Below are 19,563 nucleotides of genomic sequence, written 5' to 3' on the forward strand. Positions count from 1 at the left end.
CTATATGGACTATTTTTTTATGTAAAGGCCCAATTATGTGATCTTAACCTAATCATGACCTAATTATAACTAAAGGATGGCAAAGCCCACTAGGTCTATATTAATTTTAGATTTAGCTCAACTATCATCTGATTAACCTAATAGACTAAAATTTCATGTTGGATCCAATTCTAACCTAAAGTCTATATGTCCAATTTTAATTAGGCAATCACAAAGCAATTATTTGGCATCATAAAACAGAAATAAAGTGCAGGATATTAAATCTAACTATAACCCTCCTACAACTAAAGAAGCGAAACAAAAACACCAAAATACTAAGTTCAGTACATCAAATCACTAAAAAAATCGAAACTCGAAAATCAAGCCAAAATTATGCATAGTCGATCAGTTTAGGGCATAGAGCGAATCGGCTCAATGCAGAGCTAATCGGCTCGAGGGGGCTTTGGATGGTTGTTTATGATTTTCCTCAGTTTTCCACACTTAGTAGCCAATATTTACATTCACAGAGGACAAAAAATTGATTAAAGTATGTAGAATGCAATAAAAAACACAAAAACTAAACATTAAATTTAACAAAGAAAACTTTAAAAATAAATAAACCCTAGAAATCAAACTTGACGGTAACAAATATGGTATCTTAAGGCCGATTCCAATTTCAATTATACAGCCCTAGAAGTCTAATTCAAATTAATTATATTTCCCTAATCATTAAACTAATCAGAGTCAAAACCCAATAAAATCATAATATCATATTCAAAATTCTACATGTTTCTATTATCATAATCAAAATCCAATAAAACCAACATGTTTAATAGAAAGAAATCCTAATCTAATAATGTGAATCATGTTTATACATTTAAAAAATAAATCTAATCATGTTTCTAGATTCATAAATAACCAACCAGCACTAGATAGAGCCGATTCGGCTGTACGCAAAGCGATTGGTTCTAAGGGTTGAAAAGTTTAGAAAATTATAGCAATTGGGTCCCTGAACTTACTGAAATGGCCATTTTATTCCTCAAAGTTAATTTTTCTCTAGCAATTAAACCCAAATTGATTCTAGAAAAGTGATTTTAATTTAATTATTCTTAGTTCTAACTTGGATTCGCCCGTCCTCAGTCTCCGAAACTCGAGAAATGTAGTAACTTTCATCACAGGATTTTCCATAATTCTCTTGATATATGAATTCGGAAAATGGGTGCTAACTATGTCTCCTGTGATCAGAGCAAATAGCAAGGTGATGCCTTCTCTACAGGGGCTCGTTTATCAATGAAGTAGGGGGATGGTGTCTCCTATAGTTCCAACAAAATTAGCGAGATGATGTCTCCCGTAATCATAGGAAATAGCAAGGTGGTGCCTTCTATCCTAGGGGTGAGATGGTGTGTTCCCTATAGGGGCTCATTTAACAATAGGGAAGTGGTGCTTCCTACCTAAATTGAGGTAGCGAGATGGTGTCTCTTACGACTTTGATAAAACCAGCGAGATGGTGTCTCCTTAGGAGTATTTAAGCAGCAAAGTGGTGCCTTATGCCCTGCAAATCTAGAAATTGGAAAATGGCGAGATAGTGTCTCCCATAACAAAGATGAACTATTCAAAAGAATACACAGGAAGCAAGATGGTGTCTTCCTTAACCGGGTCAAACTCTAGAATAGAAAATCAAGCTAAACAGGTGATATCATTTTTTTGCAAACTAGCCCAATACCCATTCTTTGAACGGAATTTATTTAATATAAATAAAATATTTAAATAAATTAAAATTAATATAAATATTTACAATATTATTGAAAATAAATTATTTAAAGATAAAAATAAATTTATATAAAATATAAAATTAAACTTTTTAATATATAAAAATATTAAAATTTTAATCGAAATAAATAAATGATTATGAATTAAATCATAAATTGAAAATTTCATTATTTGAGAATTATAAATTTTGTATACAATTTTGAAATAATTTTTTTAAACTTTTTTATTTATTTATATTTTAATTATATTTGAAGATGAAAGTAGAATATAATGAACAAAAAATAGTCTTTAATAAATTGATTACAGTAGTAAAATAGTTTAGTACCAATTTTTGGGCGAAAGTCATTTTATACGAATAAAATATGGCTAAATACATAAATGGGTTTCTGAACTTGTCTTGTTTTTTAAATTGATTCACGATTTAGACTTTAATTCAATTGGAATTCTTAATTTTACAGGTTATTAGTTTTAAATCCTTTAATCACAGACATTATACATGTATATGTTACACTATCTAAAACGTGTAAGTTTAAATAAAATAATAATATATTTAAAATATAAAATAACAATTAAATATATAAATGGGCCTCTGAATTTGTCTCTTTTTGCAATTGGTCTTCGAACTCAACTTTGATTCTATCGACCTTCTCAATTTTATTGGTTGTTATTTTTAAATCCTTCAATCATAAACATTAAGAACGTGTGTTTTATGCCATCTAAAAAATGCATAAATTCGAATAAAATAATAATATATTTAAAATATAAAATAAATAAATAAAATAAAAAGGTAAAGTAACGAGTTTTAGTTCTCAAACAAAATTTGTTATTTTTTGATATCTGTTAAATATTTCATTGTTATGGTTACTGGTGTGGGCATGGCCTGTGAGAATAAAAGGAAGAACTTAATGATAGAAAAATTGAAGGATTACAACAGTTTATATTAGTCCTTTGAGAAATATATTTTTTATTTTATTTTATTAAATTAATAAAATAATTTTAATGTGCAATAAATAATATATTAGAATTAATGAAACACACTTTTCACAAGAGATTAACCCAAAGCCCTTAACTTTCGTCCGTGAAGGGTTTAAATATAACAACTCATGAAGTTCATATGTGCAATTGAATCAAAATTGAGTTTAGGGGTTAATTACAGAAATAAGACAAATTCAATAATTTAGTCATGTATTTGACCTTAACGTCATAAGTGAGAATATTAATTGTTTATTACTATTGTTTAATGGATGGGTGAAAAGTAACAATCGATAAAGTTGAGAAATCTAATTAAATCAAAATTGAGTTCAGAGGGCCAATTATAAAAATAGAATAAGTTCAATGATCCATTTATATATTTAGATTAATTTATAATTCTAAGAAATAGATTAAAAATCTTAGAATAATTCTTATAATGATAGAGTGAGGAAAATAATTTAAAGAAATTAATGGTAAAATATAAAATTATAACACTTTTAATACTAATTAATATATATCTTTCTAGAATAGTTAACGCGTTCCTTTAATACTCATACAATTATTATTTTTAGTATTTCTTTTCTCATATAAATTCTTAAATTCACTAGAATTTAAATAAATAACTTAAAAATCATAGAAAAATTCTTGTGAAGAGAGAGAAAGTAAGTTACAATCTTACTTTTATATATAGATAGCTACTCTAAAAATTAATTAATTTGAGTTTAATTTCCAATGCTTCTCCTTAAACTCAAATTTTAGTTATTCCAAGTCTTGCTCTTAATTTTGCAAGATCTTCAAACTTTAAAATTTTGGTGAATATATCAGCAATTTGATCTTAGGACTTTATATATTTTAGTTCTACTTCTTTCTTGTTAATGCTATCTCTAATAAAATGATACCTTGTATTTACGTGCTTGCTCCTATCATGAAAAATAGGATTCTCTCCCTGACTTGTTATCAACAAAAATATCAGTTACTTCTTTTTGTGGAATAATCATTTCCAACAACTTTCTTAACCATGTAGCATGAGAAACATACGCAATAGCTGCAACGTACTCTGGTTTACAAGTTAAAAGAGTTACAATATATATTTTTTTGAACTCCATATAAACGCAACATCTCCAATATAAAACACAAACCCTGCAGTACTCTTTCAATCATCAACATATAAGCAAACAATCAGTATATCACCGTCTTCTTTCTTGACATAAAGGCCATATTCGTGAGGACACTTTTATGTATTCTTTTTTTTAAAGTAATCATCAATCTAGTTGTATATACCCTTGGTGCTCGCTTCAAGCTGTACAAAGCCTTCTTCAACTTCAAGACTTTATTGTCTTGCCCTTTAATAACATATAATCCATTGGTTGTTCTACATATATATCCTCTTTCAAATACCCATTCAAAAAGGCTGATTTTACATCCATTTGAAAAATTCTCCATATCTTTTTAGCAGCTAATGAAATGATTAATCGAATTATCTCCAAACGAGCAAGGAAAAACTTCATCATAGTCAATTCCATAATGTTGGCTTAATCCTTTTATAACAAGTCGAGCCTTGAATTTCTCCACTTCTCCATCTGCGTTCTTTTTAATTTTTATAAATCCATTTCACTCCAACTACTTGCTTTCCTTGTGGAAGGTTTGACAATTCCCTTATATCATTCTTCTAAATTACTTTCTTCATTAATGAAAATCTCCACTTTTCATCTTGCATTGCTTCTTCAAAATCTATAAGCTATGATCCTGCAAAAGGACAATAAAGAGCAATATCGTTGATCTCATTAGTATTTGCATAAATATCATCAAGACTCCTCATCTTAGGAGGTCTTTCGGAGGAACTTGGTACATCATGATCATCTCATACAAGTGTTGGAATTCTAAAAGGTGAAGGAGGATGCTCATTAACTCTTGTTTGGTTAGACTCATCATCAAGCAAAGGAAAGAAATAGTCTTCATCTTGATTTTCCCAATTCCAAGAATTCATCAAACTTGACATCTCGACTAATAATAGTCTTCTTGCTCTTTATATTATATAGTTTGTATCCTTTGGGCTTTGCATCATACCCAATAAACACAAGCTTCTAACTGGAATATGCACATAAGCTATACAATCAAAAACTCTTATATGAGAAAGAGTTGGCTTCTTTCCACTCTATTTCTCTTGTGGTGTAAACTTCTACAAAATTCTTGTAGGTCACCTGTTGGATAGATAAACTGAACAAGCTGCGGCTTCAGCCTAAAATTCTTTAGGTATATGTTTACTCTTCAACATACTTCTTGTCATGTCGAGAATGGTTCTATTCTTTCTCTCTATCACATCATTCTGGTGAGGTGATCTTGGAACTGTCAAGAATTTGCGAATGCCATGAGACTTACAATAATCATCGAATTGCTTTGAAGTGAATTCATCACCACAATCAATTCTCAAAGCCTTAATTGAATATTCACTTTCCTTCTCTACTATCTCTTTAAATTTCTTGAACTGGTGTGCGTAAAATACATACATCTAAATGGAATTTTTAAGATCGATTTTATGGATATTTGGATGTGAATCGGTACCAACACTCACCCTATGCGTATGTTTATGTGCATTAGGTCCAAAAGAAGTCAAAGAATGAAAAAGGAAAGAATTGGAGCATAATTGGACGTCAAAGCTACCGAAACGAGCTAAGTACGAGCATGAGGAAGCTGAACATGGCCGTGTTGGTCTCAACACTGGCCGTGTTCTTAGCACGGTCACAAACACAGGCCGTGCTACCAACACGGGACCCAACACGGCTGTCGACATGGGGTACTTATTGGCCAGACAGATCAGTGCCTTCTGCAACAACTCAAAAAAGGTATTTTTCTATTTTGGGACTTACATCACTCGACTGGCTAGGAGTTTAGGAGTATTGGAGGAAGCAATACCACATTTGACAGAGCTGGGGGTGATGGAGACGTTGGGACTTCCCCAAATGGTTAATATGGGGATGGTGACTCGTAGGCAGGGTCCGCTAGGACCAGAGTATAGATTGAGGAATACTCTCTTGGCAGCACTCAAAGAGGAGCGACCTGCCCCACGAGCCCATGGTACACAGGATGTCCCACCTTCTTCTGATATTCCGAAGTCTTCCTCTATACCGTCTACTTCAGCTCCTTCTAGGTCTTCTTCAGCTGTTTTAGGAGTCTCCCCAATTGAGTTTAGAGAGCTGCAGCTTACAGTGCAGAGGTTGGCAGAGGAGCAGCAACAGCATTTCATTCGACAAGAGGCTTTTCAACAGGATCTTTTACAGCGTCAGGCTGAGGTTCAGAGCCAGATGATGGCTCAGTTTGAGAGGCAGAGGGCTATGCTTCAGGCCCTGATTGAGCAGGGAGGTAGGTTAGAGGCCTCTATGGCCAATGACATGTTTGATGATATTTTTGCTACAGACTTTGCACTGCCTCCTGAGCCGGGTTCAGGCGAGCCATTTTGACATCCCTCTAGCGGATGATCCAGCTGGCCCTCCCTCTCCGACTGAGCACCCTTCAACACAACAGCCTAACGAGCCTCATATTGATGCTGCTCCTGCTGATCCACCAGCTCCTGCATGTGACACTACTTTCGATCCTCATAGAGCAGCCACTCCTCCACCACAGACCAGCCAACGCCCTGATATACCTGCTGATGCACCTCTTTTCACTCCGGAGCCATAATCAGGGCAGTATTAGTTTCTTTTTCCTTTTTCATTTCATATATTTTGTACACTGAGGACAGTGTGTCCTTCAAGTGTGGGGTGGTGATATCAATATATACTTGCTTTCATGTTCTATTATTTTGTATATGAAATTCAGATCCTTTTCTAGTGTATATATCGCATTTCATTTATTCCATCTCAGTTATTTGTTTATTCTTTATGCGATTTTTTGTAAAATTTTGAAAATTTTTCACTTTGTTTCGATGCTCTTACTGTTGACTTGCTTTTGAAATCCTGTTTATGTTCATGTGATCGGGTAAAACCGATAGTGTTGAGTCTTGCGGAAGAATGTAAGATAATTAGTTTGAGTTTTGCACTAAGTTGCTTTGGTTTATTTAATTCTGTTTTGATGACTTTTGTTTGGAACCTACTCAAAAAGCACACTTGTGAGAAATTGAGCCTTAATTGTAAGCATACACTTTATATGCTTGTATTTATTTCTTGTTGAGAGTGTCGATTACTGTCTTTACCTTTAGAACTTGCTCGGTAATGCTTATGAGGGCCACAAGGAGAGTTTAATACTTTGGTATGATAGAGGCACTTAGGTTTTTCATTCTAGCCAAATAGCCTTCATTTGTTTATTGATTCTGTAGATAACCCCTTCTTTCACCATTTTTTGTATCATATTCCATTACCACTTAGTTTTATTTTGCTTTGGGTTATGATTTTGCACATGAGTTGTTTTATTGGGAATTTTTATCTTGGGAATAGCTTTGGAATCTTGTAGCAGCTTACTTCAATCTAAAAAGAAATTCACTCTATTATGTGAATGTTCTTCCCTTATGAAAAAAGAAAGAAAAAAAGAAAAAAAAAGAAAGAAGAAAAATATAGAAATAGAAGAATAAGAGGGAAAGGTGATGAAAAGAAAGAAAGTAAGTGAGCTAAACATTTTGACTTTATTCTTATTTCCCACCTTGGACTACTGTTCATTGTTTATCCCTTATAATTTTTGTGGCTTGTGTGCATGTCATGTATTTCATTGCAGAACACCATAGGTTCAACTCTGACTAAATTTACCTACCCCTACCTAATTCCCATTACAACCCTTATAAAGACCTCTTGACATGGTTGTTGACTCTCCATAAGTGGTAGGAGTAGGATTTAAGAGCAAGCATATAGTAAGTAAGGCAGTAGTTGATGCATTGAGTGATTAAACACTACCCCTTTAAACACTTTGAGTGATTTAGAGTGAATCTGGTGAGGAGTTGGTTCTAAATAATTTTGTTGAGATAGTATTTTGTGAATCAATAGCATCTTGGTTGTGATACTTGAATTGATTGCTTCGTTTCTTTCTGTTTGACTTACACTTGTTAAGGATATGTGCAGGAGCTTTCTAGTTTGTCCTGGCCAGTTTAAGTGTTGTCTCTTAGTGGTTTATTTTCCTTATTTTACTTTTGATTGCTTGAGGACAAGCAATGAGCTAAGTGTGGGGTTATTTGATGTGCGTAAAATACACACATCTAAATGGGGTTTTTAAGATCGATTTTATGGATATTTGGATGTGAATCGGTACCAACACTCACCCTATGCGTATGTTTGTGTGCATTAGGTCCAAAAGAAGTCAAAGAATGAAAAAGGAAAGAATTGGAGCATAATTGGACATCAAAGCTGCCGAAACGAGCTAAGTACGAGCATGAGGAAGGCCGAACATGGCCGTGTTGGTCTCAACACCGGCCGTGTTCTTAGCACGTTGGTCATCAAAGAAGAAGTAGATCTTATGGAGCACGACCACAGAGAGTAACACGGCCAGGAACACCAGCCCGTGTCCTTAACACGGCTAGGGACACAGCCGTGTTTGAGGCGACAGGGGGTATTAATTAAAAGAACGAAGAGAGAAAAAAAGGAAGGCAGCTAGGGTTAGAACGTCCAAAACTCATCTTTTTCCCTGTCTAAGGGTTTTCTGAGTTGAAACTAAGAGAAAAGGAGACTTGGATCAAGGTTTCACTTGGATTCTCTTCGAAGATCAAAGATTGGCGAGGATTGTCGATTGGTTTCAATCCGAGTAAGAGGAACAAGAATCGATCCAAAATTGGGCACGAGGAATTGGAGTCATTTCACTCTCATCCAAGGGTGTATTCGGGTTCCTCTACCTTTACTCATTTTTGTAATTGAATTCTTATTGGTTGTGATTATGAACATGATTAGCTAAGCTTATTAACCCATTGGGGTTCTTTATCTAGGGATTTTTGTACTTTAATTTTGAATTGAATGTATTGATTATCAATATTAGTTTGCAATGGAAGTATTTATTGATTTGTTCTTCATATCTTGTTGAATGATTTTTGAAATTTGAATGATCTTGAGAAAGACGTTTAGGTTTGGATTGTCCTTTGCAACCTAGAATTGAATTCACCTAGAGATAGGGTTTTTGTTCTACCGGATTGAGAATTAACAACTCTCAATAGTGTTAAATGGTACATAATGCTAATTTGGGTAACTAGAGTTAGGAAGAGATTTCAACCTAATTAATCTAAGTTAAGATGTTAGTGTCCTTGAGAAAGGCATTAATTGTGTAGAGACTTTCCCACGGAAATTGGATTCAATCAATCAATTCCACCCTTAGTTTCCATTCCTTAGAGACAAGAATTCCCAAAGGGTTATTCTTTTACTTGAATTAATCATTCCCTAGTATACGTAGTTCGACAACAATTAGAGTAGCTATTATTTAATTTAGAAATTATTCATCAACACCATTTATATTCTGTGATTAGATAACAGAGAAGATTGAGTAGATTTAGGTTCACACGTTCTTTGGGGAATACGACACTTGGTACTCGCCGTTAGCTATACTCCACTGATAGGTACACTGCCTTAGGTCATAGTCTTGCTTGACTTAGCACACATCAAGTTTTGGCACCGCTACGGGAACTAGTTTCGTGAACTAAGTTGAAATTTTAATATTTGTTAGTCTAGTCATTTCTCTTTTTGTTCATAATTTATTTTCTGTGTATAGTTTTGTTCTTATCCCGTTTGTTGGTGTTGTTGTTCTTTATTGTGCTCAGGTAGTTTGTGACCAGGAGCTCTAATCCTAATCTTACAGAGCCTTTATCTGAACCCGAGCGCTTTCTTAGATTGCTAAGGAGGCGTATGCAGGCAGTAGAGGAGGAGATTGAAGCAGAGATTCATGTTCCTGAAACTAGTGAGATGGAGAACCACAATGCAAATGGAGGTAATGATGAAAGGACCATGTACGAGTTTGCTAGGCCCTCTCTAGCAGGGACACAAACTGGGATAGTGAGGCCTCCCATGGCGGCCAATAATTTTGAAATAAAGCCGAATGTAATCCAGATGATCCAGAATACGGTGCAATTTGGAGGATTGGCGAGCGAAGATCCGAACGAGCATATCGCTAACTTTTTGGAAATATGTGATACCTTTAAGATTAATGGAACAACTGATGATGCCATACGGTTGAGGCTGTTTCTTTTCTCCTTGAGGGATAGAGCGAAAAGATGGCTGCAGTCCTTGCCACCGAAAATGATCACTAGCTGGACTTCTTTGGCTGAAAAGTTTTTGAATAAGTATTTTCCTCCTGCTAAGACTGCTCAAATGCGAAATAACATATCTTCTTTTGTGCAGGGTGAAGGAGAATCGATGTACGAAGCCTGGGAGCACTTCAAGGACTTGTTAAGGTGTTGCCCACACCATGGTCTTCCTCTCTGGATGCAAGTGCAGACATTCTATAGTGGCATGAATACAGCCACTAGACAAATGGTAGATGCAGCTGCAGGGGGAGCTATTAATAGTAAAACACCTATCAGTGGCAAATTCCACCTAGGATTTGATAGAAGATATGGCCACCAACACTTATCAGTGGCAAATTCCATGGGCTAGAGGTCCAAGGCCCGTTGTATATCGGGCTGAGGCAGATCCTACAGCAGCCTTGGCGGCACAAGTATAGCTACTTTCCAAAAAGATAGAACAACTTCAGATGCCGATCCAAGCGATTCGGCCGGATGTGAATTACATGGTGGACCGCATTACAGTGCCAATTGTAATGCGGGAGGTATGTTTGCATCTTTTATGCCTACTAATGTTTCTAACGTTGAGCATGTTGATTATGTAGGTAGGCAACAGAATGATCCCTACAGCAATACATACAACCCAGGGTGGAGGAATCATCCTAATTTTGGATGGAGGAACTCCAATAACTAAGGTCCACCAGGATACCAGAGGTTGCATCAGCAGCAACCTATGCAATCTATTCCCTATCAACCAGGAGGTAGTCAAGAGAAGAAACCTAACTTGGAAGAGTTGATGATGAAGTTCATTGCAACTTCAGAGAACAGATTTCAGCAAACGGACACTGCCGTTCGGAATCAACAAGCTTCAATTTAGAACTTAGAAACTCAAATTGGGTAGTCGTCTAGGATGATGGCTGAGAGGCAGCCAGGCACGTTTTCAAGTAACACAGAGTCTAATCTAAGGGAGCATGCCAAAGCAATTACTTTGAGATCAGGTAAGGAACTTACTAGCTCATTTAAGCCTTTCGCTAATAATGATTCTAATGTGCAGGTGGATGACTCGGAAAAGAAAGACAAAGCCTGAAGAGAAAGAAAAGGGAGCAGTTGAAGAGAAGGAGGATTCGAAGAAGATTCCCTTGAGGCCATACCAACCTCCCATTCCATATCCTGCAAAACTCAAGCAGGATAAAGTTGATCAGCAATTTGGTAAATTTTTAGATCTTTTTAAACAATTGCGGATTAACTTGCCGTTTGTTGAAGCTATTTTGCAGATGCCAAAGTATGCGAAGTTTTTAAAAGAAATCCTAAGCAACAAGAGGAAGTTAGAGGATTTGGGATTGGTGACCTTGAATGCAGAATGCTCAGCAGTGTTTTAGAGCAAGATTCCAGTCAAACGACGCGACCCAAGGAGTTTTACTATACCTTGTTTGATTGGAGATAAATTGAAATTGCTAGCATTAGCTGATTTGGGAGCTAGCATCAATTTGATGCCTAGTTCATTGTTTGAGGAGTTAGGACTAAGCACTTCTAAGCTAACTCCTACCAGGATGAGTATACAACTAGCAGACAGAACTATTAAGTACCCGAAAGGGATTATAGAATATGTGCTAGTTAAAGTTAACAAATTTATATTTCCTGTGGATTTTGTTGTCATGGATATGAATGGTGAGAGTGATGTCCCATTGATCCTAGGTAGACCATTTTTAGCTACATCTAAAGCTTTGATAGATGTTAGTAGCGGAAAGCTGGAACTTAGGGTAGATGATGAGAGCATTACATTTGATTTGACTAAATCCTTGAGATACCCATATGAGCATGATGGTACTGTCTGTTCGATTGATTTTATCAATGATATTATGGAATCTCAATTGCAGGAAATAATGATTGATGATCCTTTGCAAGTGGCAATGCAAGAAAATGAGGACAATTTATCCAATGAACAAGTGTTGGAGTAGCTAGAGCACTTATTAGCTGCTGATGTTGATGATGAAAAGACTGATGGTTTTGTTGATCTTGACAGTCGGGAGTAAAGAAGTCAAGCCTTCTTTGGAGGAGCCTTCGTTCTTGAATTGAAAGAGTTGCCGTACTTAATATATGCCTACCTAGATGAAGCAAAGCACTTACCGGTTATTATTTCCGCTCATCTCACACCTGAGGAGAGGGAAATGGTGCTGTGTATTTTGAGAAGATATGCAAAGGCATTTGCGTATAAGATGGCTGACATACCAGGAATAAACCCGAGTTACTGCCTTCATAAGATTTTGATGGAGGATGAGTTCAAACCGGTGGTGCAGCCACAAAGGCGGTTGAACCCTCATATGAAAGAGGTGGTTAAAAAAGAGGTAATTAAACTTGTTGATGCAGGTTTAATTTACCCTATTTCTGACAGTGCTTGGGTGAGTCCTGTGCAGGTGGTTCTTAAGAAATGGGGCATGACAGTGGTGAAAAATGAAAAGGAGGAGCTGATCCCTACACGAACGGTAACGGGCTTTCGGGTTTGCATAGACTACCGACGCTTGAATGACGCAACTCGAAAAGACCACTTTCCCCTTCCTTTTATCTATCAAATGCTTGAGAGGCTTTCAAGCCATAAGTATTACTATTTCCTTGACAGTTTTTCTGGTTATTTTCAGATTCCCATAGCACCAGAAGACCAAGAGAAGACGACATTCACTTGTCCTTATGGCACATTTGCCTATAGGAGGATACCGTTTGGCTTGTGTAATGCGCCTGCGACCTTTCAGTGGTGTATGATGGCCATTTTCCATGACATGATAGAGGAGTCGATGGAGGTCTTCATGGATGACTTCTCTGTATTTGGTAACTCTTTTTCCCATTGTTTGAAAAATTTGGAAAGGATGTTAGCTAGGTGTATTGAAGCTAACCTGGTGTTGAATTGGGAAAAATGTCATTTTATGGTCCAAGAGGGTATAGTCTTAGGACATAAAGTGTCACATGCAGGGTTGGAAGTAGATAGAGCTAAAGTGGAAGTTATAAGTAAACTATCCCCCCCCCTACTTCGGTTAGGGCTGTTAGAAGTTTCTTAGGGCATGTAGGGTTTTATAGAAGGTTCATTAAGGACTTTTCTAAGATCGCTAGGCCTTTAACTCAATTGCTGGTAAAAGATATACCTTTTGAATTTGATGATGATTGTTTAAGAGCTTTTGAGTTATTAAAGGAAAAACTAACCACGGCTCCCATCATGGTTTCTCCTGATTGGGAGCTTCCCTTTGAGCTTATGTGCGATGCTAGTGATTTTGCAGTTGGAGCTGTTTTAGGCCAGCGCAAGGAGAAGAAATTCCAACCTATTTACTACGCTAGCACGACACTTACGGACGCCCAAGAACACTATACAACCACAGAGAATGAGCTCCTAGCTGTCGTGTTCGCTTTTGACAAATTCCGTTCCTACCTTGTGTTGTCAAAGACAATTGTTTACACGGATCATTTTGCTTTAAGGTATTTATTTTCAAAGCATGATTCTAAGCCAAGATTGATTCGTTGGGTTCTTCTATTACAGGAATTTGACTTGGAAATTAAGGACAAACGAGGAGCTGAAAGTCTTGCAGCAGACCATCTTTCTCGATTAGAGAACCCGCACTTGGAGAAGCTTAATGAGCAAGAGATCGATGACTTCTTTCCGGATATGCACTTATGCTCAATGCAGGTGGCAAATGATATTCCTTGGTTTTTTGATTATGCAAATTATTTGGCTGCAAGGGTACTCCCAAAGGGTATGATGGGACATCAAAAGAAGAAATTCTTTGCTGACTTGAAGTATTACATTTGGGACGACCCCTTCTTGTTTAGAATTTGTGTAGATCAAATTATTAGGAGGTATGTATATGGGGAGGAGATCATTCAAATTCTCAAGCATTGTCATGAGGGACCGGTTGGTGGACACCAAGCCGCAAATCATACGGCCAGGAAGGTTATGGATGCTGGTTTTTATTGGCCGACTATCTTCCAGGATGCATGAGCTTATGTCCAAGTTTGTGATGCATGCCAACGGTCAGGTAATATTTCTGCCTGAGATGAAATGCCCCAACATAGTATACAAGTGTTGGAAATTTTTGATGTTTGGGGCATTGATTTTATGGGTCATTTTCCTTCTTCGTATGGATGTAAGTATATAATGGTGGCTGTTGAATATTTTTCTAAATGGCCTGAGGCACAAGCCTTGCCTACTAATGATGCTAGGGTAGTTGTGAGGTTCCTTAAGAGATTATTCTCTAGGTTTGGAACACCTCGAGCATTAATTAGTGATAGGGGAACCCATTTCTGTAATTCTCAACTTGAGAAAGTGCTGAAAAGATATGGAGTATCTCAGCGATTCTCCACACCTTATCACCCACAAACGAGTGGGCAAGTAGAGGTTACTAATAGGGGACTCAAGCGTAATTTAGAGAAGACTATAGGAGCCAGCAGGAAAGATTGGACTACAAAGCTAGATGATGCTTTATGGGCATTTAGAACTGCCTATAGGACTTCTACAGGGTTCACTCCCTTTAGGCTTGTGTATGGAAAAGGTTGTCATTTACCTGTGGAGCTAGAACATAAAGCATTATGGGCACTTAAATCATGTAACTTTGATTTGGATACCACAGGTAGACAAAGGCAGTGGCAGATAAATGAGCTAGAGGAGTGGCGTCAACAAGCCTATGAAAATTCAATAATCTACAAGGCGAAGACCAAACAATGGCATGACAAGCGATTGAAAAATTGGAAGGAATTTAACGTAGGAGATAGTGTGTTATTATTTAACTCTCATCTCCGTTTATTTCCAGGAAAGCTAAAGAGTCATTGGTCGGGGCCATTTACAGTGACACAAGTCTTCCCTTATGGTGCAGTTGAAGTGCATCATCCAGAAAAGGGAAATTTCAAGGTTAATGGGCAGAGGTTGAAGCATTACCTTGGAGGGTCACTGGATGTGGAGGAGCGGGTGAATTTGGTGCTCCATTTCTGATTCAAAGAAAAGAATAAAGTCCAGCTTATGACTTTAAAGAAGCTTGTTTCTTTTAATTTCATTTTAATTCTTTAGCTTTCGTTATGAACTTAGTTTGATTAGATTTTACAGTTTGTTTTTTGTAAGTTTTATTTATGTTGAGTGTATGAGTTGAGGACTTATTGGTTATGCAGGTGAGAAAGAGTGAGAAAGTGCTGGGAATCGCAACTTTTGCATTTTCTGGAGTTCAACACGAGCGTGTTCGAGACCGTGTTCGTTAACATGGTCCGTGTTCTAATTGAAGAAAATCAAATTAAGATGAACACGTTTACAGTAGGCAACACGGGCATTTATGCCCGACCGTGTCCACAACACGTTCCCGTGTCCGAAACACGGGCGTGTTCTCAGAAGTGGTAAGTCAGCACGTTTTAATTCGCTTAACACGGTTCGATACCCAGACCGTGTTCATTAACACGGCCCCTGTTGGTGAACATGGGTGTGTTCCGTACACTGCCTATATATACCACTTCATTTCAAAATCTCTGAAAATTTTATTCTCCCCTTAGTTTTAGCAATTCTCTCCTCTCTTACTCTCTTATTTCTTATTTCTCATCTCGAAGGCTTTGGATATTACGTTTGTCAAGTATCCTCCAACTTCATTTTCCATTATTTTATTTTGATATTAGTTCAAATTTATGTCTTTTTTGTGTTCGAATTTGTGTTTCAATTTTTTCTATCTTTTTTTTTTAATTTATTTCCTTATTTTATTATATGGTGGATGCATTTACATTCATGTTTGTGCTTGATTTTCTTTTATTTTCTGTAATGTAGTTTATATACTTAATTTGCTCATATTTTCCATTTTTATTTTCCACCATTATTTATGATTGTGATTAATTCCTTATTTTTCTCTTTATTATTATTGTCGGCCATTAGCATGTTGGTTTGCCTTGTGATAGATTATGGCGAAGTAAACTCCATATGGATGAATTGCAAATTTAATTGGTTAGCATTGCTTGGCAGTGTTGTGGATTAAATTTTCTTTGCAGGACATTGAGCAGTTTAATTTTATCGAGTTAAATCGTTTGGTTTGTTCATTTTATGCCGTTATGCTGCCAGAATTTTGTTAATCCTTAGTAATAAAAGTTTCCTTTTCAGGTACCATGTCCACCAGACGAGGATCAGGAGTTTACAAGAGGAGGCGGACTGATGGTTCCTCTTCCTCGCGATCGTCAGGCGCTGCACCAACTAGTTCAGGCCAAATTAGACCACCGCAGCGCCATAGATTCCTACTTTTCCAAGGGCAGCCCACCTTTGAGCAGAGATATCAATCGATGAGGCACAAAGATCCGGGAAAGGGCGTGGGATAGGGCCAAGACTAGAGGCTGTTGGACTTGCAGCTGCGGTCAGATATCTTGAGACGCCCCCATTTCAACATTTTTTGACATTGTTGAACCAACATATAGGGAGTTGATCGTGGAGTTTGCCAAGACTTTCTTTCTGCAAAGCCGGGCCATGGGACTTCCATTAACCGGATGCGATCAGTTTCAGACTAGCAAAGCAAACTTTCACGATGAGTGTACAGCAGTTTGGGGTACACTTAGGCTTGTGGACTGAGGAGGATGCAGCTGGAGAGGTTTACAATCGCTGTATACACACGCCTAGTGTGTCATATCCGCAGATGTGGGCCGAGATTTTTGATGACACTGAGGGATACAGTGCCAGCCAGTCCAAGGCATCTAACTTGCCTGAGGGACTGCAGTACTTGCATGCATTGCTGGCTAGGACCATCACTGGCAGAGGAGATAGCGGTGGTGTAGTTACCCAGCCGGACCTATTTATACTTTACAGCATGCACCAGCACCAGTCTGTCGACATGGGGTACTTATTGGCCAAACAGATCAGTGCCTTCTGCAACAACTCAAAGAAGGTATTTTTCTATTTTGGGACTTATATCACTCGACTGGCTAGGAGTTTAGGAGTATTGGAGGAAGCAATACCACATTTGGTGGGGGTGATGGAGACGTTGGGACTTCCCAAATGGTTAATATGGGGATGGTGACTCGTAGGCGGTCCGCTAGGACCGAGTATAGATTGAGGAATACTCTCTTGGCGACTCAAAGAGGAGCGACCGCCCCACGAGCCCATGGTACAGGATGTCCCACCTTCTTCCCGATATTCAAGTCTTCCTCCGGACCGTCTACTTGACTCCTTCCGGGTCTTCTTGACTGTTTTAGGAGTCTCCCCAATTGAGTTTAGAGAGCTGCGACTTACAGTGCGAGAGGTTGGCGGAGAGCGGCAGCATTTCATTCGACAAGAGGCTTTTCAACAGGATCTTTTACGTCGGTGAGGTTGAGCCGGGATGATGGCTCGGTTTGAGGCGAGGGCTATGCTTGAGGCCCCGATTGAAAGCAGGGAGGTAGGTTAGAGGCCTCTATGGCCAATGACATGTTTGATGATATTTTTACTACAGACTTTGCACCTGCCTGTCCACAGAGCCGGGTTCTAGAGCAGAGCCATTTTGACATCCCTCTAGCGGATGATCCAGCTGGCCCTCCCTCTCCGACTGAGCACCCTTCAACACAACAGCCTAACGAGCCTCATATTGATGCTGCTCCTGCTGATCCACCAACTCCTGCATGTGACACTACTTTCGATCCTCATAGAGTAGCCACTCCTCCACCACAGACCAGCCAACGCCCTGATATACCTGCTGATGCACCTCTTTTCACTCCGGAGCCATAATCAGGGCAGTATTAGTTTCTTTTTCCTTTTTCATTTCATATATTTTGTACACTGAGGACAGTGTGTCCTTTAAGTGTAGGGTGGTGATATCAATATATACTTGCTTTCATGTTCTATTATTTTGTATATGAAATTCAGATCCTTTTCTAGTGTATATATCGCATTTCATTTATTCCATCTCAGTTATTTGTTTATTCTTTATGCGATTTTTTGTAAAATTTTGAAAATTTTTCACTTTGTTTCCGATGCTCTTCTGTTGACTTGCTTTTGAAATCCTGTTTATGTTCATGTGATCGGGTAAAACCGATAGTGTTGAGTCTTGCGGAAGAATGTAAGATAATTAGTTTGAGTTTTGCACTAAGTTGCTTTGGTTTATTTAATTCTGTTTTGATGATTTTTGTTTGGAACCTACTCAAAAAGCACACTTGTGAGAAATTGAGCCTTAATTGTAAGCATACACTTTATATGCTTGTATTTATTTCTTGTTGAGAGTGTCGATTACTGTCTTTACCTTTAGAACTTGCTCGGTAATGCTTATGAGGGCCACAAGGAGAGTTTAATACTTTGGTATGATAGAGGCACTTAGGTTTTTCATTCTAGCCAAATAGCCTTCATTTGTTTATTGATTCTGTAGATAACCCCTTCTTTCACCATTTTTTGTATCATATTCCATTACCACTTAGTTTTATTCTGCTTTGGGTTATGATTTTGCACATGAGTTATTTTATTGGGAATTTTTATCTTGGGAATAGCTTTGGAATCTTGTAGCAGCTTACTTCAATCCAAAAAGAAATTCACTCTATTATGTGAATGTTCTTCCCTTATGAAAAAAAAAATAAAAAAAGAAAAAAAAAGAAAGAAGAAAAATATAGAAATAGAAGAATAAGAGGGAAAGGTGATGAAAAGAAAGAAAGTAAGTGAGCTAAACATTTTGACTTTATTCTTATTTCCCACCTTGGACTACTGTTCATTGTTTATCCCTTATAATTTTTGTGGCTTGTGTGCATGTCATGTATTTCATTGCAGAACACCATAGGTTCAACTCTGACTAAATTTACCTACCCCTACCTAATTCCCATTACAACCCTTATAAAGACCTCTTGACATGGTTGTTGACTCTCCATAAGTGGTAGGAGTAGGATTTAAGAGCAAGCATATAGTAAGTAAGGCAGTAGTTGATGCATTGAGTGATTAAACACTACCCCTTTAAACACTTTGAGTGATTTAGAGTGAATCTGGTGAGGAGTTGGTTCTAAATAATTTTGTTGAGATAGTATTTTGTGAATCAATAGCATCTTGGTTGTGATACTTGAATTGATTGCTTCGTTTCTTTCTGTTTGACTTACACTTGTTAAGGATATGTGCAGGAGCTTTCTAGTTTGTCTGTCAGTTTAAGTGTTGTCTCTTAGTGGTTTATTTTCCTTATTTTACTTTTGATTGCTTGAGGACAAGCAATGAGCTAAGTGTGGGGTTATTTGATGTGCGTAAAATACACACATCTAAATGGGGTTTTTAAGATCGATTTTATGGATATTTGGATGTGAATCGGTACCAACACTTACCCTATGCGTATGTTTGTGTGCATTAGGTCCAAAAGAAGTCAAAAAATGAAAAAGGAAAGAATTGGAGCATAATTGGACGTCAAAGCTGCCGAAACGAGCTAAGTACGAGCATGAGGAAGCTGAACATGGCCGTGTTGGTCTCAACACTGGCCGTGTTCTTAGCACGGTCACAAACACAGGCCGTGCTACCAACAGGGACCCAACACGGCTGTGTTGGTCATCAAAGAAGAAGTAGATCTTATGGAGCACGACCACAGAGAGTAACACGGCCAGGAACACCAGCCCGTGTCCTTAACACGACCAGGGACACAGCCGTGTTTGAGGCGACAGGGGGTATTAATTAAAAGAACGAAGAGAGAAAAAAAGGAAGGCAGCTAGGGTTAGAACGTCCAAAACTCATCTTTTTC

The 19,563-nt window shown here is 37.5% G+C and overlaps 1 non-coding gene across 1 annotated transcript; it reads right to left on the reverse strand.

The window, feature by feature from the left end:
* Positions 1 to 9,987: 9,987 nt before the first annotated feature.
* LOC112534291 lies at positions 9,988 to 10,093 on the reverse strand. The gene has a single exon (XR_003078587.1). It is a non-coding gene; the product is annotated as a small nucleolar RNA R71 (small nucleolar RNA).
* Between the last annotated feature and the right edge of the window lie 9,470 nt (positions 10,094 to 19,563).

Source organism: Ricinus communis, chromosome 6 (genome assembly GCF_019578655.1).
Source record: "Ricinus communis isolate WT05 ecotype wild-type chromosome 6, ASM1957865v1, whole genome shotgun sequence".
In the NCBI taxonomy this organism is placed as follows: Eukaryota; Viridiplantae; Streptophyta; class Magnoliopsida; order Malpighiales; family Euphorbiaceae; genus Ricinus; species Ricinus communis.